Below are 27347 nucleotides of genomic sequence, written 5' to 3' on the forward strand. Positions count from 1 at the left end.
TTAGTTCATGTAGCTAGCTGTACCTCCCTCAGTCCCTCAATTACTTACTCGCTCACTCATTCACTTACCCATAGCTGATGTGCAGGCTAAGTACTTCCTGGGTTCCAGGAAGAGCCCTTGCTCCAGTGAGCACACAAAGAGAAAGGAGTCATCCCTCCACCCTGTATATCTTACACTTTAGGACACTGGTTCTCAACCTTCCCAAGGCTGCAACCCTTCAATACAGTACAGTACCTCACGTTGTAGTGACTCCCTCCCCCAACACACACACTATAAAATTATTTCATTGCTACTTCATAATGTAATTTTGCTGTTGTTATTAATCACATTGTAAGTATCAGATATGTAGGATATATGATATGCAGGGTATCTGATATGCAACCCTATAGGGCTTGAAACCCACAGGTTGAGAACCACAGGTCTTGAGAGAACAGTAAGGTGAATAGGATCTATGGCGGCAGATTGGGATGAAAGGGATTGAGACACAGTAAAATTACACGGTTCAAAGGGAAAACAACCTGTCTCTAGAGGCCAAGATCCAGTCCATGGCCAGTATGATCTGAATTTGTTCTTGAGGGATGAGTGGAATAGAGAACTTTAGAGGTAGAATGAAACCACAAATATTTGGCACAGAGGCAGGATGTGACCAAAAGCATGCAGATAAGAGTTGCCAGAGGGTTTGCTTAGCTGAGAGCAGATTCTGAGGAGAAGAACCAGGAGTGGAGGATGAGGGTATAGTCTTGACCAGAGACTTAGTGAAGAAATAGAAATAGGAGGCTGTGTTCTATTTCTTGTCTGTCGGGCTTTGGTCATGAACAGTTGTGCGGAAGATAATAGAGTAGTATTTGTTTCCTTCTCAAGCCATCAGAACAACAATGGGAAAAATTTTAATTTCTCATGCAACAGATGATATTTTAGACGAGATGTTCCAGGAAGGGGGGGTCCAAATGACTGATTGATTTGAGGAATCCAGAGAGCAAAAGGGGAGCAGAGGTCACATCAGAGGGCTCTTAGGGGAGAAGAAGACTATCACTCCTAAGTTTAGACCAGAGGAGGGTCGCAATGGTATCTAAATATTAGTATTGTTACTCTAGCTGCCTTAGGAGAAGTGGATCGCTAGGCAACCAGGATGGAATGATGTCCTGAATCACGGCCGGAGACAGATGGGGACCATTCTGAGCAATGTGGTGGGGCCAGGGCTCTGAGACTCCCCAACCCCTTCAAGAAACCACGCAAACCTTATGAATGCAGTAACTGGGACTCGGTCACCACATGCACTTGCCTCTCTGCTGTTTCCCCACCTTCCGCCCACCCTATGCTTCAAGCTCAGTCTCATTAATGACATGGAAGCTTATTTATTTGGGGGAACTCTGTGATTAACACCATTTCACTATTAAAGAAACAAAAGAACCCCATGCCTCTCAGACTCCTCACCTGCACCCCGCCCACTTTAACAAGGCAATCCTGGAGCCTGGGAGACTGACCATCAGGTCTGAACACTCTTGGCTTCTCTCACATCTGCCCTGATCAAGTGCATGCACTGGTCGGTCAGGAATTGTTGAGCAAAGCACCTCTGGAGACCCAGAGAGGGCAACACACAGCACCCACCAGACCAGCAAACAGTACCATCACGACAGCCAACCAACCAGATGGGACTCTACACTCTGCCTCTGTGAAACACAGCCCAGGCTGCCTGCCTGTTCATCTCCCTAGAAGAACAGGCCCTGGAGAATGGCCATTGTGCCAGAGAATGGAAACCTACCCCATGCCCTGCATTCTCTCTGTCATTCATCAGCAGGGAACACTGGGATGTGGTAGGTAGTCACCCATAGGGGCCTCCACAAGGATTTCTAGAGGTTAGAACCCCTTCATTGAGGGAGGGGACATGGAGGCAGGCAGGGTCTGGCCCGCTGCCAAGCCTCAGCATCCCCATTCCTGTGGCAGCTCAGGGAAAGAGCCTTTGTGGCAGCAGGCAGGCAGGCAGGCAGGCAGGCTGACTGGCTTCCTCCTGAATCTGCCCATAAAAGGATAAAAGTGCTGTTATCTGGTCGGCATTGGGTATGATGGCTGATAATACATTTTTTAAAAAGTGTGGCTCTTTCCCCGTTTTTTGCAAGGATGTGTGCTCGTGCGTGCGCGGGTGTGCCTGCTATCGCACAGTTTGCTTTCTGTATGTGCTAACAGATGGATCCAGCTTCGTCTTTTATCCGGTGTTACAGAAGATAAAACTGAAACCGAGTGTCTGGCTGCCTCTTGGATTCAAAGGAGGAGGAAAAAAAATAAAATAGAATAGAAAAGCTTTTCAAGGGAAGCCCTTATGCTACAAAGGAGTGATCCAAAATCTCAACTGGCGTTGTTTGAACGGTGAAAACTCAGCAGAACCATTTCAAAGCGGCCTTTTCCCCCCCTCCCCCTTCTCAACTTCTCCAAAATATATGATCTCTTGTCAGAAGTAGGCCAAGCTTGAAGGCGATCATGAATTATATATCAAGGGACATCATTACCCAGGAGCCTTGAACACATGCCCCATGGTTTAAATTTTACAGATTTCTTTCCCCTACCTAGTAGCAGCAATCTTTGCCTGGGATGGACTCAGAAAGTGTTTTTTTGCAAACTGCACAATGAGACCTTATGCTAATAAAGGTGAACGTTCCATGGCTGGGAACCGTTTCTTTCTGAAAGAGGGCTTTTATCCCCCAACACACTGCCTGCACGTCAGGTACTTAGACCGGTGTTCTCCACTTGCCCTGCCTTTATTTCTTCGGAGTTAAAGACATCTAGAATGAGTGCTGAATGAGAGAGAGAAGCTGGGACCAGCCGGGTATTCTGGGCCCACCCTTGGTGGCAGGGCCTCTGCCATTTCATTTGAATACCAAACGTGCTTCACCTACCTTACTCACTAAGGTTCAGAAAGGCTTTGTGGGAATCCTCTTTACACCCGAAACTGGAAATGCTCATTTGGGTAAATAAGAACGGAGGATTTGGGGATGTTGCCATTCTGCTTCCTTATTGCTATGTATTTGTGGGAGAATTAGCCCCAGTGCAGGTGCAAGCAGTGGGGGCAGGGCGCAGTACTTCTAGACCAAAGCTCCTTAAGCTGTGGGTCACCTATGGGGTTGCATAGTTGGGGGTCCGGAACCATGTGGAGACAGGAAAGAATGCATGAATATGCAACAACCAAGAGTTAGATCGGAATCAGACGCACCGTGAATAGAAGGTGTTTCCATTGGCACTGGCCCATGTCACACTATGAGACTTTGTTCCATTCTTGGTTTTGAGCACACAACATGTGCAGCCACGAAATGCCAAGGAAAGCTGGCTGAAACAGGTCTTCCCAAAATGGAATTGCGGGGCTTGCGCTGTGTATGCAAAGTGTGCTCCTCTTATAGAAACAAGGGTTTACTTATGAGAAACAAAGACCTTTAATATTGCCCGACCGCTGTTTCTTAGCGTCTGTCAAATTAGTGTATCATTGGGTTGAATTGTTTTAGAAAAAAATACATACATACATACATACATACAAACTACATACATACATCCCTCTTACTAGGGTGTGTATATTTGCTTTTGTTTTTAATACATGATAAGATAATTTTTATATATGACTTGTTTTAACATTATTTTGTGATTTACTATTGGTAAATGCTTGGTTTGTTCCATTAGTGGATATACCTATATGCCCGGGGTCACGTGGTGAGAGAGACCCTGGTCTAGGCAGTGAGAGCCATAGCTACATGAGTGGCCTTCCCTGCTCTAAGAACCAGAGTCACTTTCTAGCCCACTCGCCTAGGTGGAAATGGAAGCTTGGAGTTGGCTCCTCTAACAGCCTTGATAAGATTTAAGGATTCCTTATGTGTTCTCTCTCTCTCCGTCCCTCTCTCCCCCCTCCTGAGTGTGTGTGAGTATGTGTGTGTCCCTGTGTTAATATAGAGGGATATGTGAAGGTGTTTGTATACATGAATGCGTACATGGAAGCCAGAGAACAATGTGAGGAGTCTCTTACGCTCCTTGTTTGTTTGTTTGTTTGTTTGTTTGTTTGTTTGAACCAGAGTCTCTACTGATCCTAAAACTCACTATTCGGCTAGACTGTCTGGCTTACAAGTTCTCAGGATCCATCTGTCTCAGCCCTCTCTAAAGCTGGGCTTAGAGAGACAAAAAGCCATGCCTGGTTTTAAACAAACAAACAAACAAACAAACCAAACAAACCAGGATGCTGGGAGGTTTCCTTCTGCTTTCACTCTTACCCACTCTCCATCTCTCCAGCCCTTGGCTTCTCACTTTGTATTATTCTAACGTTGGGGATGTGGAGGGTGCAAGATGCAGCTCTTGCTAGAGCAGGGATGTAGATGTTGACAATGTAACATATGTATATACACACCAGGAAGCCTTGTCTCATCTAGTCTAAAGAAAGCTAAAATCCTAACTCAGTGTGTAGATTCCTTAGGATTTTCTGGGTTCCTGTGGTCTCAGGGCCTGTGCCATGTTGTGTCCAAGACTCTTCTCAGATATACCCCATCATCTTCTCTTACTCCCGTGAGTTCGATCGCTTTGATCCATTTCTAAAATTATGTGTAGTGGGAGGTATGTGCATGTGAGTGTAGCTGCCCTTGCAGGAACCCACTGGAACCAGAATTACAATGGCGTGGGCCTCAACCACTGAGCCACCTCTGTTCATCTGTGTGGTTGACTTTTGCCTGGACAAGATTCTTACATCCCTCATCAGCTTGGCTAAAGGCTATTTGGCTCAGTTTAGCCACTGATCCCTCCAAGAGTCTTTTGTCAGCCAGAGACTCACTCACCACTGTGCAGGTGGAGTCCTGTGCCTATCACTGTGCCTCCTACCTTCTCTGTTTCCCACCATGATGTCTGCCACACTGTATTTAACTGTCATGTCAAGTCATGTATTCTTTTCTGGTAGCCTATCAGCTATCAGCAAAAGAAGATGAGGTTGTCAGACTTTGTTCTCAGAACTTTCCTACCAGGAATGGAAAGCATAGGAAGTTAGTAAGAATCTGAAGATGGGTCTCAGTGAGATTCATCCTCCTAAGCCCTGTTCTCTCTACACATGTAAGAGAGAAATAGTCCCATGCACTCGTGGGACTCCAGGATGGCCTTATGTGACTGGGCCTAGAACCTAAGATCAGCCCATTTTTAGCACCTTGTCCATCCTCCAGGACCCTGTTTTCACTACTATCCCCAGCGGACATCCTGAAGGAGGTGACTTCTAGCCTACCGCGAAGTTAGCACAATCCCTGGTAAGGAAGGAGGTGCCACTGAGGGAACGAACACCCTCTGTCTGATTGAGACACCTTCTCATTAACTGGCTAGTCACTCTCTAATACTTGCCTGTTAGCTCTGGGTTTTCACATCAGTAAAGCAAACCAAAGCATGCTATGAAAAGTTACCTTGATAAGGAGATATTATTTTGTAAAGTGCTCAGTTCATAAAAGATATGCATAGATACTGGCCAACATTAGAAAGAAGAAATCACCAGTTGCAACTGAGTAAGTGGAGAGATCATTAATCAGTAAAGTGATTCTCACGGGGACCCATTGTCATATGCTGAAACAGAATAGACCCATGACTTCAACAATAGAAATGCATTCTTCATGGTTCCAGGAGCCAAAGAGTCCAAGGTCAAGGTGCTACAATGTCTGGTGTCTGGTGACAGTCAGCTTCCTAATGTTCAGATGGCCACTTTTTAACTGTGCGCTCAAATGAGGAATGGGGATCTCAGCCCATCAGAGTCTTTCTTTTTAAGGGTTGTGAATCCCACTCACGCAGTCATAGAGTTCCAGCCTTGCGACCTGGTTACTCCTGACGTCTCACCTCAATAGTCTGTGGCATTGGAGAATGTAGTGTTCGACGCATGGATCTGAGGAGATAACGAACCTTTAGTTCCTAGTTCTTGTTCTTTTGTTACTTTAATTATGACAACTTTAAATAATTTTTAAAAAATATATCTAGGCCTGAGTAGTGGAATCAAGGACATCTGTTTGCTGTTTGGCCAACACAGGGACGTATTTCCCTTTACCTGGCTATAAGACCCACTTCTTCACTAGAATGTGGATTTAAAGGAGGAATGAGAGAGCAAAGAGTGGGAGGGGCCACATTTAACCTTCTAGACACAGTGGTTGGAAACTACTTTCTCTGAAGCTATCCCACTTCCTCCATGGCCCAAGTCTTACCTGGGTTATAGATAGCTTGTTCTGAGTCCCAGGGAAACCTTCAGGGGGGAGTGTAGAGAACTTAAAAACCTCTCTCTCTCTCTCTCTCTCTCTCTCTCTCTCTCTCTCTCTCTCTCTCTCTCTCTCTCTCTCTCTCTGGCAAGGTGTGGCACTCAGTGCTGGCTGCACTAAAGCCTGCATTTGTCTAAGAGTCTATGAGGAAGGCAGCCAAGACTGCCAGGCCTGCGGCATCTGCTGCCTCCTCAACCTCTACCTTGATCAAGCCACAGGCCCCATCCCCAGGGAAAAGGGAGGGGAAGGTACTTGCTCAGGTGCCTTCCAGCTCTAGCATTCGGGAAGTGTAATTTATAGCTGAGCTAGCTGCCGTTCATAGATCAGGAAGGGCAAAATTATCTTCATTACTCCGCTTGCAGTTCTGGTGCCTGGGAAGCTACTGGATCCTGTCACATCTAGAATTAGCTCTGAGCCCTTGGGCTTTTAATTAAAGGGCTGAGTGAGTCAGATAGTTTATGGTTAGCCCCACATCTTCAGGGAGACACAGAGGGAGGTCGCTGTTCTGTCATTTTCCCTTTTAGAAATCTACTGCCTCTCTGCTGTGAGGATGTGGATCAGAAGATTCACAAAGACTTCCAGGAAGGGCCTGTGGCTAACCTTCTTCTCCCAGCTCTGTTAGACACCAGGCCCCGGAGGCTCTAAGGCAGTAGGTATGTAGCCTGCTATTGGTCTTTTCCTTGTGAGGGCTGAAGTTGAGCTGGCCCCAGGGAGTTCTCTTGTGGGTTCCCTGGGCTCACCACAGTTTGTTAGTGTTTCTTAACCCAACACGGTGCTCCACTTTGGGTGGTTTGTGCTAAAAGCATTTTCAGTCCTCAGTGGTACGAAGCATAAAGGGATTGTCTTTTTAAAAATGGGTGTGGATGTATTGAAAGCAAGGCTGCCTGCTGCGCGTCTCTGACAATTGCCTCCCCAAAGGAATGCTGGGAAACCTGATCTTTCCCGTTTGAAAGGGACTTAAATAAAATTGCCTTTCTGACCAATGCTGACAGAGTCGGCAGGGCAGTGATTATTTATCTAAGCTGAGTCCCTTAGGTTGCAACTTTATATCACCCTTCCAACACCTGCTAGAGGAAGAGAAGGTCCATCTTTCACAGGGCGTCACTGAGGAGGTTATACACACAATGGCGGGCCGTTCCGTGTAAGAGTATATATCATGACTTGATTATACCCATCTACCTTCCAAGTAAGCATCCCATAAGCTGTGGTGTGCCCAGCACTGTGTTAAGGGAAGAGCTGTTTCTCACCAGCACTCTCTGTCAGAGCATACATCAATGTTTGAACCTTCCAGGGCTCCTGCCACGAACCTTGGATTCTTTTGTTTTCCTTCTAGAGGCTAATGCATGCATGCACAAACTTGCTCTCTCTCCCGAGCTGGAATATCTTCTCAGCAAGATCTCTCAGTGTGACTATTTGAATGAGAAATAATATCTCCCGTAGGCTTACATGTTTGAAAACCTGGTCCTTGGTGGATATTTGGAAAGCTTACAGAACTTATTGCCTTATTGGAGGAAGCAGGTCACAGGCTCTGAATGTTTATAGCCTCACCCCACTTACAGATGGTTCTGAGTGTGGCTGGAGATGTGATCTCTCATCTCAGTTCCCCCTTCTGGCTGCCTGTGGCTGTGCTTTTCCCACCTTTATAGAGTCTCTATCCCTCTGGAACTATAAGGCACAATAAATCCTTCTATAAGTCACTTTTGGTCATGATGTGCTATCATAGCAAGAAAATATGTTACTAATATACTCAGCCTTAGCATTGCTAACATTTGGTGCAAAACATGCCTTTGCTGTAGGATATTTAGCAGTTCCCCAGGCAGATGCACTACACACACTTCAATTTTGATGACCAAACATATCTGTGAACACTGACAAATGCCTGATCCATATTTACCTTTACCAAAGTTCTCTTCGATTCTTTTCCTAAAAGAAACCTCATGGCCAGGAGAAGTGTAAGCATTTCAAATAGTTAAGTGGGGACAGCGATGTATCTACAATTGAAATAGCTTATGTTGGGGCTGGAAAGACGGATCAGTGGTTAAGTGCACTTGTCGCTCTTCCAGAGGATGCAGGTTCCATTCCCTGCACCCATGTGGTGGCTAACAACTGTTTGTAACTCTAGGTCCAGGAGATTCATGTCTATTTTCTTTCATCCATATGCAGGGCACACTTGCCTATGTATGGGGCACAGACATACATGCAGGCAAAACAGCCATACATACAACATAAAAGTAAATGAAATTAAAAGCAAAAAGGGGGGAGATAATAGCCTATCTTCTCACAACCCTGTTCTGCACTATGGTAGTCAGTCAATGTTTAATTAAGTAATGAATTAATTCTGTGGAATAACAAATATAAAATCGATTAGGGCATCTGTCCATTTCTACAGTGGAACACTCCTATCATGGCTGCCCTCAAGTGTTTGCATAACATCATTGAACATGAAGTTGGGGAGAGAAGCAGTTGACTTTGAGCTGGTATTAGGGCTTCAGAGTGCCATGGGATCGTGTTGCTCTTCGTATAGTGACCAGCACAGCTCTCTTTTGTTCTCTTCTGTTTCTTACTCTTCTATTCCAAAGACAAGCTACTCACTGCTAGGATACTCTGAGGGGAGAAGCTTTAGCCCATAATGGATTTTTGGCCATTTCTTCTATTAAGTATGGAAGAATTAGGCTGGGCTGTTCTCCCTCCTTTGTGAAGTGCCTGTTTCTTTCCAGTCCTCATACTTATGCTGTTTAGCAAGAGCAGTATGATAGCTCCAATCTTAGATAAGAAGCCTCAGAGTGTTCACCACAGCATAGGATCTCCTAGACAGACTCACTTCTGGGTAGGGACTTGAGTGCTATGTTGATGGTAAGGTACTTGGGAGGGATCACGTGGGATCTAGAACAAAAGAGTTAATAATCCTTTTTGCTGTGGTTATAAAGTGAACTCTTATGTCTGAACGTCAGGTGCCTCTCGTCCCTTAGTTCCTTGGTGGAGTGGCTGATTGTCATAGAAATGCAACCTGAGTGATCCCGAGAGTATAGCTGGTTTTAGATCTTTCACTCGGGCCCGTGACTCCGTTCCAAGTGCTCCTAGACATAGTTGACCAACCAGAAATGGGCGTTCTCCTCCTCTCTTTGGTGTCACAGCATTGTGCAACTTGGGGAGAAAACTGTGACTGGAAAATGGATAGCTTTGGGGAAAAGATAGGTAGGTGCTGAGTGTTGGGATTTTATCCTGAAGATGATGGGAGCTCCTTGAAAAACATCTAAGCAGGAAAGGCATATGATCAACTGTGTGCTTGACAGGTTCCCTTCTCAGTCAACAGTCTGAGAGGGATGAAACTGGTCATGAGCTTGGGGACACCATCCAGTTGAAAACTGGTGAAGCACTCATGGGCACTCAATGCCAAGGGGTCAAAGGGTGGGCTGAGTCTGAGCTGCAATGGCAGTGGGAACCTGAGGAGACTTCCTGGAAGAAGTGTCTGCTGCTGGCTTCCAAGGATGACCTGAAAGACAGAGGGAACATCTCAGCCAAGAAAACACGAAGCCTTGCTGAGCACCTTTGGGTTAGGCTGACTTCGCGTGAGTCTCAATGAGACTCCTTTATGGAGGGATGAGAACAATTGGTTTAAGAAAATGGATCCAGCTAGAGGATGATGAATCTGGAAAAATGCTAACAATGCATGTGCAATCCCATACAATGGAAAGTATGTTTGGCTGTTGTCACTGGCTCTGAAGACCTTATCTCTCTGCTTCCTCTTTTTTTCCTCTCTTCAACAAGGGACAAGGTACCAAGGGTCCTGATATGAAAAGATCTTGTTCCCTGTTCTTCAGGGACAGGATCGCACTTTGGTTTCTGAGGGCGAGTGAAGTGCTGAATGCTGACCACATGACTCCCTTTGGCTTTTCCTCACAGCAGAAATCCCAGATCCCAGAGCCTTTGTCTAGAGCACGTTCCAGTGTTTGTCTGGGAGACAGGGGTAGCCTTGTCAGCCCCACAGATAAGCTGGCTTCCAGCTGTCATAGGTGGGTGAATTCTCTCTCTGTCTGTCCCTTACCAGGAAGGATGCAATGTCCTATTTCCCTAGTTCCTTCTTTGGGGCAAGACCATACTGCCTCACCTGCTTGAACTCTAACCTAGACTTGTGCTATAGGAGAGATCTACACAAAGCTCCTGACACAGCTTCCAAGAGTGTGGACTGAGGCCAGGGCCTTAGGAGTTCCAGAATGGTTTATGGGATTCAATTGCTGTTTGCTATATGAGACCCTTGTGGCCTTGGGTTCCCGAACACTAAAAGACTACAGGTATGGTGGAGTTTGCAGTCCACTGGTGTAGCTTGACCATTAATAGCAAATGCCTATCGCCACAAAGCTGTCAGCTTGTGCTCGCACAACCAATCAACATTTTTGACTTGTATACTTTACAGTGGCAAGGCATTCAAACTCCTAAAACCTATGTATACAGCAGATGGCCCAAGGTAGCTTTGCCTCAATAAATTAGGCTAATCCTGTTTGCTGATTTTCAAATGGTCACTTTAAATTCCAAATCGCTTTAATAACTCTGGAAGGGGGTTAGTAGTACTGTTGTGGGAAAAGAATATACATTTCCATGAAGCTGGGATTGGGATTAATGCCTACAACTATTCAACCTGCAACTCACATTTTGGCACAACTATGTCCTCCTTGCACTATGTATTATAGCTTCTGACTCTGCTGCCCTTAAGCCCTCCTTCTCAGGAGTCACTGAATGCTCCCTGCCCTCAGTGAAGGAGCATTGGATGAACTGGGATAGCCACACTGCTCTTTTGTACATTCTTCTTGAGTAGTCACAGTAAAGGGGGGGGGGGTAAAATGCAGGCTCTACTATTAAGGATTGTTCATCCCATGGTGCACGTAAAGAATGAACACAGATGGCTGTGATTTTTGGAAAAGAAAACTCATTTGATTGTCGAAGTTGCCCAAAGAGGCTTGCTAGTATGCCATCATTGCTCTACGAACTGGATTCAGCCAGAGTTTCATTTTAATACTTGGCTGACTAGGGACTGCCCAACCATGGCCAAGTTCATGGACAGACCCAAGTTTCCAATGTTCAAATTAAATCATCACCCTGGCTAGTATGTACTAGATGGCGATGGTTACACAGAGATTGTATACTAGACTGTTTCTGTCTGTCTTACTGTGTACCTTCCCTCTGGAGACAGGATAGGATGTCAGCTGTTGACATCTTTGACTTCCTTGAGTTGTACTCCTTACTGCTTCCCAAAGGTTACACGCCTGGAGTTGCTTCCCTAGAGAGAGCAGAGGGAGGAGGAGATGTCTGACACCAGGCCTTTAATTTACTCAGAGCTGTCAGAGAAGGAAGCCAAATACTTGTCCCATGCCTTCATTCTCCTGGAATACATCTAGTAAAGAACATTTTAGAAGCTGTTTCCAGGACTCACCCTTTTTGTAGAGAGAATGAGTTGTGGCCTCATCGAAAGGATGAGTGGAGTTTTCTCAAGGTTCTATCCTCTTTGATAGAGACATTCACTATAATGGCATCATACAGGTGACAAAGATCACAGGCCACTATGGACCTAAAATCAGCTCTGTAGTTCTTATTCTTGTTCTGCTACCTTAGGCCACTAGTATTTCCTTCCCCACCCTGAGACTTGGACCCCTAAGGCTGCCTGGATCTCTTTACAGAGCCCAGGGACAGGGGGATCCGGATACACACTTACCTATCCCAACATTAAAAATAACAGTCTCAGTTTCTCTTAGTTGTTCCTGTCCTGTCCGTGTGGTGTGGATACACTGTTTTTACCAGAAAGATGGATCTGAATCTCAAGGAGAGAGACAGAGAAATAGTCACGAGGTTCCCCACCACAGAGCAGTATGGACAGGTATGACTTTTGGTAAATAGGACAGACATCTCTGAATTAGGGAACATGCACATAGAATGTCCCTCTGGAAATAGTGAAGAGCTACACTGTGTGCTGTCTCAGGTGACACTGGGAGCCATGTATGGTGACAGGGATTGCTCAGAGATGGCAGGCTTTCGTTGGGTCTCAGCCACTCCTCAGTCTATAATATCCCCTGGGCACATGCTGGAAACCCAGTCCCATCAAAGCATGGTCGAATGGCGGTTACTCTCATTAATATTTCATTTTACCTGTGTTGATATGTGAATTGAATTCATGGCTGATTTCCTGGCTTCAAAAGAAAGGAAGATATTTTTCTTCTCCTGGCCTAAGATTCTTAAGAAGTGGGGTTCTTAGGAAAGATGAGAAAACAAAACTACTCCTTAAGTAATGGCTCTTTCCTCCTCTGGCCCAGGACAGGCAGAGAAACTACCGCTGCTCATTCTCCAGGCTGGAGTGGATGCTCCTTGTAGAGGAGAAGGCTATGACTTGTAGAGTTATATACTGACCTCGAAGGAACCTGCGTTCATCCCTATAGTAGGCTCCACTCTATCTAGTAGATGAAGGCAAAATAGTCATGTCTACTATATATGTCAGCAGTCCTCCCAGCATCCTATGTCTGTCTAAGGTTATAGATCTACCACCAAACCCTGACTTCTGGGAGACTAATTGATCATCAAAACAACTAGTGGTTCAATTTGTAGATGGCACAATGATCCAACCGGGCCCCTCCGGTAGCTTGCTAAACCGTTACATCTCCAGTCACACAACTGTCTTGAACTCATGATACAAAGCCTTCTGAACTTAAGAAGTTTAAACAGTCTGGGGAGCAAAGTGAGGAGTAATTGTTACAGAGGAGGGTTTGGGTGGATTGGGAAGTGAGAGAACTATCCAGAAGAGTTCTTGTGTAATTGGACAAGAGAATGCCCAGTACCATGGGACTGCGAGTTATATTTGGGGACCATGTGTCCCGATATGTCTGGGTCAGTCCTGGGTTCTCTCATTTGTCTCAACCATATTAACAGCAAGGCTGCTTTGTGTTTTCAGAAACATCAAAGTTCCGCTGACAGAGCATAAGGACACTGTAATTCCATGTGACCTATACATGCAGCCCGGGTTAATAGCACTGAGCATAGTTGTGCAGGGTGGGCCACACATTTCAGTGAAGTCCTGTGCAGGGTGCCCTCACGGCTCAGAAGTTGGTTATGGGTTCTCACATGGGCAAGTCCCTTGAACATTTGTTAGTAATGTGGCTTGCAAGTGAGATGTTGTGCTGAAATGTCACATGAGCTGTGGCTCAGAGCCCTTATAGCTTGCTACTTTTGACCTTTATAAAAACTTTAGCTATCTCAACTATGAACGGGCAGTATGCATATGGACGTTGAAGAGTTTGAATAGTGATCTAGGCCGACAGCATCTAGCTTACTTCCTGATGTAGGACAATAGCAGCTGCTGCTGTTGTCATTGTTACTATGAGTTGTTCCAAGGTTGGTGGTGTTTGGGCTGTACTCTCAGTACCTGTGAAATGCTGAGACGTGACTCCTGTCCTACCTTGTCCCTTCTTTGTGAGGTTGAAACCAGGCATCCAGGAATCCTTGGGAGAATATCTGCCATTAGCCTGGGGACAGTGAGCAGAGTTGTGCCACCCTGCCAGTCCCAGCTACTCCATCCTCTGGGACTTAAGAACTGACTTCCTAAAGCATCCTCATCCCGTCCACCCACCCTCATGATCCATATATCTCAAGCCTCCAGGGTCCAACCACTTCCTTCTCCCATGAGTGGGACTATGTAAACACCCAGACCAGGATGTCATTTATTGGTGCTGGCTGACCCCAGTGGGCTGCCAGCCAAGAGGGACCAGGGACTAAATTCTCCAGCTGGCTCTGAGTACTCCATGGTATTCCCTGCCTGGAGAGCTTTCCCCTTCTGAATGAAATGTCCTCTGTTCCTAAGTGATCTGCTGTTATTTAGTTCTTTCCAGTGTTTTGCCCTTTAATATAGCTGCTTTGGGAAGGCGTTTTAGGAAGTGATTAGAAGCAAGAATTCCAGCCAGCTTGCCCAAGTTCATCAATCGACCCTATGTCTCAAACACTGAATCTTTCAAACAAAAGGCCAAGCCACGATGTATCTCAGTTCCCTTAATTATAAGAGGGACAAAAGCAATGCCAGGCCGATAGGTTTTCTGTGGGACTTTTAGGGGTGACAAGATAATCAAAGCTCGAGACACAGGAAGTTCGTGAAATAACACTGTCTAACTCTGTCCTTCCCTTCTTCACACTGTTCTGTCCCAACTTCTGCTGTTGTGGGAAAGAGGTTGAGTGTAGCACTTTGGACCGGAGTCCTCTTTCTGCTTCAGAGAATGGGGCATTTTAAAGAAGCCTCCTCCCATACTGGGCTGTAGAATCCCTATCTGTATTTTCTCAGGTGTTTGGACTCATCATTTTTTCCCTCTTACCTCACTTTGTCCCTGCCCTGTCCTGCGACCAGAGACTCCCATGTGTAGAAGACATACAGCTGTCAGCAGCTATCCCCCAGCTCCTTCTCTGGATAGGAAGGAGAGGATGATGTGAGAGGGTCACTGCATTGAATGTCATCAGTAGATGGCTGTCAAGCCTTGGTTCCGTTCTGGGGCTCTTCTCGTTTCTGGGCAAACTCTTTCAACTGAGCAAAGGCTATGGTATTGGAAAACACATTTCTGGTCACCATGTGCTAGGGGCAGAAGCCAATGATGCCATTGGCTGCCATGGTGTCCATAATCCCAGGGGCAGAAGAAAATGAGTATGGTAGGCTGCTTTGGAAACAGTGAGTTTGATGTTGCTTTCCTCACTTCATTGCTGTTCTCCCTGTGGATATTTGGTTGTTATGGTCCACCATTAGCTACCACTTCAAAGACCTTGGATTCCTTACACAGATATGCTTACTCTGTGTTATTCCATGATTGTTTGAATATTTAAAAAATGATTTAGAGAATCCAGGACAGATCCCCAGAAGGCCATTTGATGTTAGTCCTTGAGACAATTTTCTCTGGGTCTTTGTGATCATATCTAAGGGGGGAAAAGAGGAGATGGGGCCATAATGAGAGCAATCAATACCCTTGTTATCGAAATGCTAGCCGATGGATTAAGGCCAGGTTGGTGGCTGCAAAAGCCACATAGACACAAGCTTCCCAGTGCCTTCTTGAGGTCTGGACTGTACTTTTTATCAGCTTTGCTGATGCACAGCCAATTAGTAGAAACTGCTGGAGTGGTGGGACACATTGCCTTTCTCAGTCACGGTGCCCGTGAGTAGTGCTTAAAGAGTAGTGCTAAACCAGTGGAAGGGGAAGCCCTGGGTCCTGCTAAGACTGAACCCCCAGTGAACTAGACTGGTGGGGGGAGGGCGGCAATGGGGGGAGGGTTGGGAGGGGAACACCCATAAGGAAGGGGAGGGGGGAGGGGGATGTTTGCCCGGATACCGGGAAAGGGAATAACACTCGAAATGTATATAAGAAATACTCAAGTTAATAAAAAAAATAATAAAAGAATTTGACAATAAAAAAAAAGAGTAGTGCTAAAACTTACGTCTATTCTTTCTCTCTGTCTGTCTGTCTGTCTGTCTGTCTCTGTGTGTGTGTGTGTGTGTGTGAGAGAGAGAGAGAGAGAGACAGACAGACAGACAGACAGACAGAGACAGAAAGACAGAGGGATAGAGAGAGTCAGAGGTAGAAGGACTCAGAGACAGACCTGATGTGAATTAGGGTTGCTTCTAAAGAGCATGAGTAGGGGGTGTCATTTACTGATTCATGAACAACTTCACCAGTGGCTGGACTGTGGAAGAAAAGGATACTTGCTCAGCAGTAATCATTAGCTACCAACGTTCCCTCAGGGAGCAGTGGGGCCTCCTGACCCTCTTCTATATAGTAGAGCAATTTTTGTGAGGTTGTTGAGCCATCACCAGGTGATGTCACGTTTAATGATGTGTATTTGGAGATGGGGAAGCTCTGAGTATCAGAGTCAACAAAATGGGTAGGAGACATCCTGGCAGGATCTTAGCCGTGCCGTGAAGACTCAGTGTTCTGACCTTCTGGGTTGTTTGGATGAAGGTACCCCATCCCCTTTGGGTGAATGAGATTCACATATGCCTTCTGAAACCACTAATGATTTGAAAGTGGCTGAGAAAGAAAGCAGATGGTGGTGACATGGGAACGCTCTCCTAGAGTCTGGTCACTCAACAGCTTCTCTTTTGTTTCTAGAACCTTTCTGACTCACCTGGTCTTTTCAGGCTTTGCCAAGAGGAGATGGTGTTGTCCTCCAACCCTTTGGAAACTCACTTTCTTTATCATTTACATGCAGCTTTGTGTTGGAAAGGCCAGACTATCGTTCTGGAAATAAAATTTATGGGCACTCACCCACAGGACCCTCTTCCTCTTTTACACCACACCCTATTTTCCAAAAACACAGGTTCCAGCTCCACAAGTCTGCTCAGAAACACTCTCTCACAGAGGGCGTTTCAAAGTGACTGTTTTCTCTATCATTTCCTCCCCCCACTTCACTTCCTGTTTTTTTTTTCTTCCTCTTTCTCCGCCCCCACCCCATCTCTCCTGGCTTGTCCCGCTGTCTGAGAACAGGAACAGAGCCCAGAGCGTTGATAATCATGATTTCCTGTGGTGCCCTCTGGCTGCAGCTGCTCAGAGCTGAGGGTAGGAGTCCAGCCTCCGGGGCAGGCAGGGAGCTGGGCAGTAACCCTTGGCTTTCAAAAACCCCTCCACCCTACCCAAAACAGAACCTAGTACGAATAATTCTCCCTGTCTTTAGAACAAGACAGCTTGCAAAACACTTTGTCTTACATTTGAGGAAGACAATGAACGCATAGACAACTTTTGATTTTTCACCCCAATAACTATAATCCAATTGATATGAACAGAAAGATCTGATAGTTAAATGTGGTCCTGTTTCTCTTTCTTTTTTATATTTTAACTTTTGACCATACTCATCTTGCTAACCCTCTTAATCCCTCCCTCTACTGGTTACACTCTTTTTTTCTCTTCTTCCCAATTAGTCTTCCTCCTTTTTCCTTGCTTATGTGTATGTACATGTGTGTGTATGTATGCATGTATGTGTATATGTGTGCATGTGTTTGTGTATATGCATGTGGGTGGGAACATGAGTGTGCAAAGAAGCCTTCTGCAAATTCTACTCATCTCTTGTTCTATAGTGCACTTTCTTCATGCCTCAACAAGCGTAGCTGTAAAAAGTTCACGGTTTTGGTTGTTTGGGCAAATAGAGTGAATGTACCTAGTAAGGACAGTTTTAAGCCAAATTGGGGAAACATCGGTATACAATTCACATGGTATGCCTGGCAGATAGGATTTGGTTAGTAAATGTTAGATGCTAGATATGCGCATTGTTTCTTTTGGTTCATTTTCTGTGTAGAAAAATGGCTGATCAAATAAATACACAGGTAGGTAGGTTAGAAAATCCTTTTAAGAATTGGTACTCAAGCCAAATGTCCATATCTTTTCCTATTTTTGTACTAGATAGGGAGGAAGGGAGGAAGGAGGGGGGGGAGGGAGAGGGGGGAGAGAGAACTGTTGCCATTAAAAATGCAGAGGCCACCTACTGCTGTGTCCCTGTCTATGTCTTTCATAACAATATTTTTATAATGAGAAACATGGACACCATCCCAGCCACATACCCGAGATGGACTGTTTTACCAATTTAGTTTCTTCATGGTAAAACCATAAAAGCTACAAAAACAGCAGTCTGTGGAAAGCGTCACCTCCCTTTGTGAAATCTGTTTTTAAAGGGGAGCTGAGACATGTCTCGATGTGTACAGTGCTTGCTGTGCAAGCATGAGGACCTATGTCACATGTTCAGTATTCATATTCTACTGTGTCCACATGATGACCTCCTTAACCCCAGTACTCAAGAGGCAGACATAGAGCATGCCCAGGGCAAGCTGACTAGATAGACTAGCCAACTAGGTGAGCTATGGGGTCAGTGACAAACCCTGCCTCAGTGTCTAAGGGGCAGACTGACTGAAGAAGACACCGAGTGCCAACCTCTGGCCTCCACACACATGTATACACAACACATGTGCACACAGGTGTCCCCACATGTGTGTGAACATGCATACACACATGCACAGTAAAAAGCCCTCCCATTCAGAGCCAGCCGCCACTCTTCAATCAGCCTGACCACTAGGCTGCATATTTTAAAGTTCCAGTTACCAGAGAGTCAGAATCTCCCATCTGGATCCGACTCCCAAGTTTATGAAAGATGCCATTTTCATCTTTGAACCTTAGTTGCCCCCAACTACAGAATGAATGAATTGGGCAAGTTTATCTCGTGGGTGTCTTTTAACATCGCTCATTCCTGATTCTGAGATGTTCTGTGCTTGGCTTAAAAACTGCATTGTGATGGGAAAATGCCTAGAAACTGCCTGTCATCGTAACACAACTTCGGTTCCCTTTCTACAGTACCACTCCCATAAGCACAGAGACCAGACCCGCCGGGACCAGACTTGATTTGGAGAGCTCCTTCCTGTGGCCTCATAGCTGCTCTGCTGGTTTGCCCCTTCAGTCTGGATTGGTGACACGCAACCACTGGAGATATTTCCAGGTAATGAACTGCTGTGTTTGAGGATGGCTGGGCGTGGTAACTAGCATTTCAGTGGGAAGTGTGTAATGGGCACATTTGTGCGACACTCGGAAATACAAAGTTCGGTTTGTCATTTTTGATTAGAAGCTGTGGCTCCTACCATTGTGTCTCAAGAAAAACCAAATGAAAAGGGACGTAAGTAAGAATTGACATGTACTCCAAGGAAGCTGTGATTAGGAAGTGGTCTGAAGCCTCTGGGCGTTTTTAGTTGTATGCTCAATGGTGTCTGGAATATTTGGGCATGAAGCAGGAGATACCATGACACACAGGGAGGGAGTATATTAGTTGAAGTTTTAGTTACTTCCCCTTGTATCACCCATTTAAGATGAAGCACAGTTGAAGCCCTTTCTACCTTTCTTGGCTAAGCAGATTTAGGCCAGCAAAAGTTCTTTGATAGGCAGCTTCCAGAGGTGAGATTTTTTGATGTCCTGTGAGAGACCTGGTTTCCATCCTATTTGCAACAGTCTTAGGGAGAAATGCAGTTCATGGAGGTGTCATCCAAGGGCACTTGTAATACACAGGCTGTAGTGTGTGTACCAATTCTCATTGCCCCTTTCCTGATTACATATGTGTTTTTCCTATGCCTCTGTCCCTTACCTAGCCCCACCAATTTTGGACAGTTTTTGTCTTCCTGTGAGTAGTACATAGTCTATTTGAATTTCTCCACTGAATTTGCATACAATATGGGCTAACAAGCCTTCCCATTTGACTAAAGATCTATATGGGTTTAAGCTTTCTGGACTCTTAACTTATTAGCACATCTTTCTCAGGAAGACATGATAAGACTAGGGAGGCTGAGGGCAACATTATTACACTGAAAGGCATTACCTGTCTGCACCCTCTGTGCTGAAGCTCTTTTTCACAGAAACAGTCCTCGGATTCCTTGAAAGCTAAATTAGAAGAAGCTCATGAGCATAAGACAGGACAGAGCTGAGTCAGGTGACCACCAAGGTGACCCCATGGTCAGGTACCAGAATCTTCAGCTCCATGCTTGTTTCTTGTTTCTGTGATGAATAGCCTAGCCTTGGTCTCCTTGCCTTCCTTTCCACCTCTTGTCTTTTACCTCCATAGTGCCCCCTGAGTTGTGGTACCATCCCAAAGAGCGAGAAGAGTGCTGTAAGCTGTGAATTAGAATGAGCCGGGTGAACTCAGCTCTGTGTACTGACTCAGTGGCTCTGCTTACATCATTGCTAAGGTGCCCAGCCTGTGTCTCTACCTGTAGTAAAGAGTCAGTGGTTGTGTCAGGAGCTGCCAGTGAGGACTGAAGGATGTAATCCATTGACATAGTTTCCAGTGAACCACAGCAAAGGTTAGACCCTTTCTCCACCCAACTCCTGCACAGCTACTTAATCACAACTCTAGTCCCATAATGGGTTCTGTGAACTGTGTGCCTATAATCTGTGGGCAGACGCTGTCCCCAAGATCAGTCAGTCCCCAGCAGTTAAAGAAGGAGAACCTGTCATCAGGCTTTGTGTTCCAAGGCTTCTCTTTGGCTTGGGCCAGGGCATCCTCACCAGCCTAACCATTTGTAAAGCTCTCTGTCTGCACCGCCATATGCAATTTCAAGACCCACCCCCCTCCCAACCCCTTGACCATACCCTTGGTTCCCTGACCTACCAATTATAAACCTTCTCCCCTCCAGAAATCTCTTCCCTTCCAATCAGGATACGCCTATGGTCCAGAAGTAGGATCATGTGACATGTGATTTGGGGCAGGTGTTCTCATTTGGGACTCGGCCAGAAAGTTCAGTTCCAACTCCAGTGTCCTCCAGAAGTTCTTCCATGGCTGTTAACTGTTTAGGGGCATTTGCCACATACACTCCCCCCAGCCATCCATTCATTCAGCAAATACTTGTAGAGCATGTGTTATGCGGCACGTGGCAGGTGTCTCTTGGCACTAAGGCCAAAAGTGCAGAAGGAAACAAAGTTCCTGTTTGCAGGGAACTGGCATCTGAGTAAGGCCAGGGATCAGGAATGATCAGCATGTGTATAAGTACTACAGAGGACACATTCAACACAAGGGGTGGGGGGATGGAGCAGACAAAAATAGCTTAATAAAGCTGAGCCAGAGGGGTCAGGCTGTCCTCCAACAGGTTGGGCCAGAGACTCCTTCCTGATAAAGAGTTATCCCAGCTGCATCCGTGAGGTGAGAAGGAATTGCTGAGACAAAGGCTTCAGGGGAATTGTGCTTGGCCTTTCTGTAGCTAAAAGTAGCTAGTGGGGGTTGGAGCGGAGGAATGCAGGCAGAGTGGAAGGAGGGGAAGGCAGGAAAGTGTGGGCAGCTAATGAGGATCCTTGCAGGACACTGTCAGGACTGCAGTGTTTATGTCCTAGCTAGCGTTGCCTTTGCCATTCCTCTCTCGTCCCCAGTACACGTCAGAGCCTCATCCCTAAATAGACACAAAGATAAGTGCTCTCACCTCATGGAGTATTAGTCATCCATTCATCAAGCCTTTTTCTGGGCTCTGACTCCTAAGACTGGAGATGAATGAGTCTTGGCCCTGGCCTTAGGAGTCGTCCTGGTGCTCCTCCACAGCTCTGTGGAGAAGTTCTTCACTAGGTTAGATGGTAGTGAATAAGTACCCTAATTGGATCACAGTAAAAGCAATTTGCTAAAATTGAGGTTTTTTTTCCCTCCCAGAACCACCCAAAGATCATTTCTACCAGTGCTTCTCGGCCCATTTACATAGCAGGCTTCTGCCAGGACTTGCCTTCAGGCCAAGGGGAGATCCATTCATTCCATAAATGCTCCAAGGTTCTTCTCAGTCAGCACCTACATTCAGTCCTCAGCAGAACTGCTGATTACAGTCTGCGCCCATGCCAGGCTTGTTTGTGGGCTTATTGGGTCCTATAGTATGCAACACATAGTTACCAGCAGTAAGGCCAAAAAGGTGTTGGGGAAGCCAAGGAAAGGCACTGACTCAGACTCAGTGCAACCAAAGGCCAAAGTGGAGAAGCTCCCGGTATGTGTGTGTGTGTCGGGGGGGGGGTCTTCTCAGACCTAGTCCAGAAATCTACAGGTAAAAAGCATCTTCATGGTAAGATGCGATGAATCTCTAGGACCTGGAGCAATGGGAGCAATAGTCCTGGCTCTGGTGTGGACTCTGCTTTCCTAGTGGCTGCAGCTGGAATTTAAGAACCCTCTACAGAGCACAGCTGTCAGAATAGGGTCTTGTAAGGCCAGGCCAGGTAGTTTGAACTTACCTGTGGATGGTGTAGTGCTCTTGACAGATATTAAACAAAACCTGATTGCCATGGCTGGGGAGGTATGACCCGGTTGCCAAGGTGCTGGTCATGCAAATACAAGGACCTGAGTTTGAGATCCAGAATCCATGTGAAACAGATCCAGATGTGGTGACCCACTCTTAGAATCCCAACACTGATGGATCACAGACAGATGGTCCACAGGGCCTGCTGGCCAGGAAGCCTAGCCTCCTTGGTGTGTTCAAAGACGGGTAAATCCTGTCTCTGAAAAGTAAAAACAGAAAACTAGGTGATCAGTTCTTGACTAGTAGAACCCTGTATCCTACACACACACACACACACACACACACACACACACACACACACACACTCACACACAAAGTGCTCTACCAAAACATCTCCCCCATGTATACATACACACAAATATGTGCATCCAAATACACATGAACACGCACACACTACACACACACACATGTATCTGCACACATACACACACAAATATATGTGTACCCAAACACATGAATCTACATACACACAGTACACACACAGAAATATATGTGTAACCAAATACACATAAACACACACAGTCACATACGTATTTACATGGTCTGATAGGATTGGAGTTCTGTGTTAGTGCACCGGTTGCTGTGAGAGACAGATGGAGCTGAAGCCTTCTTTCTAATAGGCAGACTGCCTGGCTAACATTCTTACTATTCTTATAGAGGCAGAGATGATAGAATTCGAGTCCTTTACATTTTTCTTCAGTTGGAAAATAAATGCATGATTATGTCTCTTAACCCTCTATCCACTGACGCCAAAATAGAAGTTTCTCTTTATAAGCTATTCATTTAAAAAAAAAGGAAAGAAAAGGAGAGAGAGAGAGAGAGAGAGAGAGAGAGAGAGAGAGAGAGAGAGAGCGCACTCTGTGCTTTTGTTTCAGGCATGCACTGAGTTTGGCCTGTGAATACCAACAACTGGACATATTCAAGAAGTTTGCAATTATTTGACAGAGACAAGGGAGCCAATAGTCAGAGGAGCAGCTCGTAGATAGGAACCCTGACATGGCCAGAGTGGTATGGGCAGGCTGAGGAGCATGCTGTCTCTTTCCACAGACATCGGAGAAGGTCTCTGTAGGGTCCATAGGAGCTGGGCATTGAAGAATGAGTAGGAGTTGGGAGTTGGGTGAGAAGTACGCCTGGTACAGAAACACTGTCTATAAATAGAGACCGACGCTCAAGTCTCTGTGATAAGAGTGGAGAGAACTTGTCATGCAAAGATCATGCCTCAACTCGCTTTTTAAAAATCCATTAGGAGCTGCCTCCTCATCCTCCCACCTGTTCTAACAGTGACTAACAAGCAGCAAATTGACTAATTTGCCTTGATCTCCTCTCTGACCCCATGGAGGAATCTATGAGCATAATGAGATAAGAGGCACCAAGAAAAGAAGGAGAAAGTGGATTGGGAGGGGAAGGAGGAGGAGGAGGGGAAGGAGGAGGAGAAGGAGGAGGAGGAGGAGGAGGAGGAGGAGGAGGAGGGGGAAGAGGAGGAGGAGGAGAAGGAGGAAGAGGAGGAAGAGGAGAAGGGAGAGGGGGAGAGGAGAAGAAGAGGAGAAGGACGGAGAGTGGGAGGGGAAAGGAGGAAATATCAGAGCCAGCAGCAGCAGCAATAGTGGCCATCTCTGTTTTCCAGGTTGCACTATAGTTCCCTAGTGGTAAAATGCAGCATCCCAGAGAGGGATCTGCTGCTGCCTTGTGAGCGTGCAAACCAACCCTTCTCTCTTTCTCTAGGAGAGAGAGAGAGAGAGAGAGAGAGAGAGAGAGAGAGAGAGAGAGAGAGAGAGACAGAGATAAAGGAGACAGACAAAGAGACAAGTATGTCTATATACATGTATATAAGAGATAGGTGTGTGCATGTACATTCTATATACATGCTGTATATGGGTGTATATGTGTGTTTACATGCATTGTATTAAATGTATTCGAGAACCTAGCACAGAGCCTGGTTAAATCAACTTTCCATTGCTGTTGCTGGCAGGAAGACGAGTAGGTGGGTGAGAATTAACCTTGACACCTCCATGCTTCTTTAGATGCGCCAAGGTCAGTACCCTGAGTGCTATTTTTACATTAAGAGAGAACAGTAGGATAGGTCCCAAAGAAACTGAAGGTCTGACTGGTGACATAGCTCACCCGAGGTCTACAGCTCTTAGGAAGTCAACATCCAAACCCTGGAATCATACCCCCTCTTCCACAGAATGTCACCCTTTCTGCAAATAGCTTCTGGTCAGATGAGGTCTTTTCGTGTCCTTGGGCACGTCTTACCTGATGCTCTCAGATGGAGAGCTGCAGAGAGCGATGGCAGAGACTCGGATCCGGAAAACTCTGAATGTATCATCTTGCCATGCAGGTGTCTGCCCACGGCCTCCAGGGATAGGAAACTCGCTACCACACAAGGAGGCTGGATGGAGCCCCGGATGCCTTCCATGCAGCCTGCTATTCTTTCGGAGTCATACTGAGCCCAGCCAGGCTTCGGTTCTCATGGCCCCCAGCAGCTCAGCTGTGAGGCTCCGAAGGCTGCCTTGTGTTGTGTTCTGATGGTGTTTCCTTAAGACTTGTTTCTCTCCCTACAACAAGGGCATACCTGACTCTTGCTTCTTGACATCCAAGTTACCCGGATGGGCTGAGGTTGCAGATGGCTTTGTGAAGTCTCTCCTCCCGAGAGAATAGAAAGGCCAACCTTTCTATTTCCCACTTCTTCATGAGGAGTGAGGTCTTCCTTTGACAAAAGGATTTGAGAGGATGCCAGGAAGAAAGACTGATAGGGAGAAAGGAGGGGCCAGCATTCTCCTCGGGTGTTTCTATGAAGTCCTAGGGAGAGCCCCCAACCCCCAACTAACCATAACCCTCACATTACTTAGGCAAGTTCTCACAGGATTCTCCTGATCAACCTGCTATATACTCCTTTAACCCCCCCCCCAAATCCACCCCAGGTAACGCACCTCAAAGTATCCCTTTCTGGATGACCCAGGTACAAAGGTGTTTTTTCTCCCCTCTAACAGTTCTGCCCCCTTGTGGCACTTCTCAGTATTACAGGACACAGGAAGTAGAGAAACTGAAGGGGTGAAGGGGATACTGCCAAGGGGAGCCTGCAGTTCACCTTCAGTCCCCATTCAGCTGAGCCCCTGGACACATTGAGGCTCTATGTTTGTCTCTCCTCCTCTGAGTTAGGAGCTAGTAGAAGCTTATTAAGGGTGTTTGGTAAGCCCGAGGCTGACAGTCTGTCTTTTGAGCCATTTAAGATGCCAACCCCCTGGCCCCGGGATGGAGATATTAGCTAACTTGTAATGTCGGAAAACGTTCTGGGGTTGGGAGTGGGTGCAAGCCGGCAGATGCCACACAGAATAGCTCCAACTGGATTTCAGCAAAGGACTCTGGCTTGACCATCACTGCCTCCCACCGGAGCCCCTGTTGAGCATTCCAGCTCAAGGAAGCAAAGGCTTCACAGTCTGCCATCTGTCTGTATTTGCAGACACAGGGGTTACAGACAGCCTGGAAACTTGATGATGTTAGCAGAGTCATTTACACCTACTTCCCAGGATTCCCACATTACAAATGGTGTACACCTTAGGGGACGAATGGGATTGGTTCAAATAGCAGCCATTACATAATTCAGATATAATGTGGCACTTCGAGGGGGCACTTATAGGTATGTTTTCCAAGCTCTTGAATCCTGAGCATAGACAGAGATAAAATTAGAAAACAGCCACACACGCATATACATGAAGGCTCCCATCCCTGAATGGGTTAATACATGCAAATGCTCACAGCAGCGTCCGGATTACAGGAAGGGCTCAGCTAGTGCTTGGTCTTTGGGTATTGATCTAAAGCCTGTAGTAGGCTTCTGGGCTGCAGAGCCATTCAGCTTTTGAATGCCTGCCCATCCGGCAGCTCCTGTGTATAGAATATTGAAGTCCTAGGGAATGAACGCACAGAAATGAACAGTGACGGCGATGATGGGCGGCCCTGTCAGGTATCAGCAGCCTGGGACATCATCCAGGGAGGGTGTTAGGCCACCAGAGGCAGGAGCATTCTTGAGCAAGGAAGTTCTCAGAGGAGGGGTGGAGCTTGAGGGCCAGGACAAAATCAGTAGGCTGAGAGGGAGCGGTGGGTGGAGGGGATGGGCTGAGGGTGACGCAGGCCTAGGGTGCCATTGCGAGTGGGAAAGATCATCCAGGAAGGGAAACTATTCTGTGGAGAGATTTTTTTTTCAGTTTTTTTTTTTCAGTTTTTTTGGGACAATCATTTCTATTTGGAGCTCTGGCTGTAATCCCTCTTCTCTGGAGGAGGAGGACATAGCATGTAACCCGGGGTGGGGCCTGGGGGCATGGGGGAGCAGGGTCCCAGCAGGAGGCATTTAACTGCAAGCACTAGGCTCCTGAACTGGTCCAGCAGATTCCCTTCCCTGTGCAGCCTGAGCCCGGCTAGCCTGGACCCTTGAAGGGCTCAACAAAGACTTGTCTGTTCCCTTCATGACATCAGATCTTACCCTCAGGATTTCTCTGTCCTACTGGGGCGAGATCTCACACAGTGATAATAGAAGGAACGGGAAGAGATGAATCAAGTGAAGACTGTCGCAGACATCACCATGCCAACGTGCTGGGCCTGGAGGGGGAGGAAGATGGTGCCTACTGGGGGTGCTTTCCCAGCTCATACCCGGGCCAGGTTCCAGGGGCTGGGCCACTGGTCTCTGTTGGGGTTGTCCCCAGCTGCCTAGTCAGTGAGTATAAAATGTTAAGACTGGATGAAATGATTGCTTCATACGATGGACTGTTTCTTTTCTGCTTTCTTAGCTTTTTAAAAGTATTGCGTTGAGCAAATTGACATTTTTTCTTTTTTCTCTGAGGCGACAGGGTCAAACTTGGCAGCCCTGGCTGGCCTCAAACTTGATCTTTTTTTTTTTTTTTGTGGCTGCCTCCTAAGTGGTAGGATGACAGGTATGTGTTACCAAGCCAGCCTGGATTTCCTTCTATAGCAAAGATGTATGTTGAGAGTTTTGCCTGGAGTCTCATAAAAGTATACTGTGTAGAGTGTATGGAGATCGCCAGGGACCACTTCTATCTGATGCGTGTGTGTGTGTGTGTGTGTGTGTGTGTGTGTGTGTGTGTGTGTGGTGTGTGTAGATAGGAGAGTCAGCAGTGTTGATAATGGAAAGAGTTCTGACTATAGCCATGCATTCTCAGGCTCAGGGGATAAAATGGTATGGGGAGAGACAGCTCAAAGCACAGCCTGCAGACCCACTCACAGATCTTATCCCTGTGTACATTTTCATCCGTGCAAAGCAAGATCCATCAATGAGCCCACTTATAAGACTAAATGCAAATGAA

General features: G+C 46.3%; 1 protein-coding gene across 4 annotated transcripts in view; it reads left to right on the top strand.

The window, feature by feature from the left end:
- Cyria (CYFIP related Rac1 interactor A) overlaps positions 1-27347 on the top strand; it is a 108837-nt gene that overhangs the window by 23958 nt on the left and 57532 nt on the right. For 2 of the 4 annotated variants that reach the window (XM_087552593.1, NM_001106718.2), the window contains one exon: positions 18584-18725. The exons of 1 other annotated variant lie outside the window; for it this stretch is intronic. The gene's annotated coding sequence lies outside the window, so the exon portion shown is untranslated. Of the gene's footprint in view, positions 1-6725; positions 6893-18583; positions 18726-27347 lie in introns of those variants that run through there. One more of the 4 variants, XM_087552594.1, reaches the window with a different exon arrangement.

Source organism: Rattus norvegicus, chromosome 6 (assembly GCF_021556685.1).
Source record: "Rattus norvegicus strain SHRSP/BbbUtx chromosome 6, alternate assembly SHRSP_T2T, whole genome shotgun sequence".
Taxonomy (NCBI): Eukaryota; Metazoa; Chordata; class Mammalia; order Rodentia; family Muridae; genus Rattus; species Rattus norvegicus.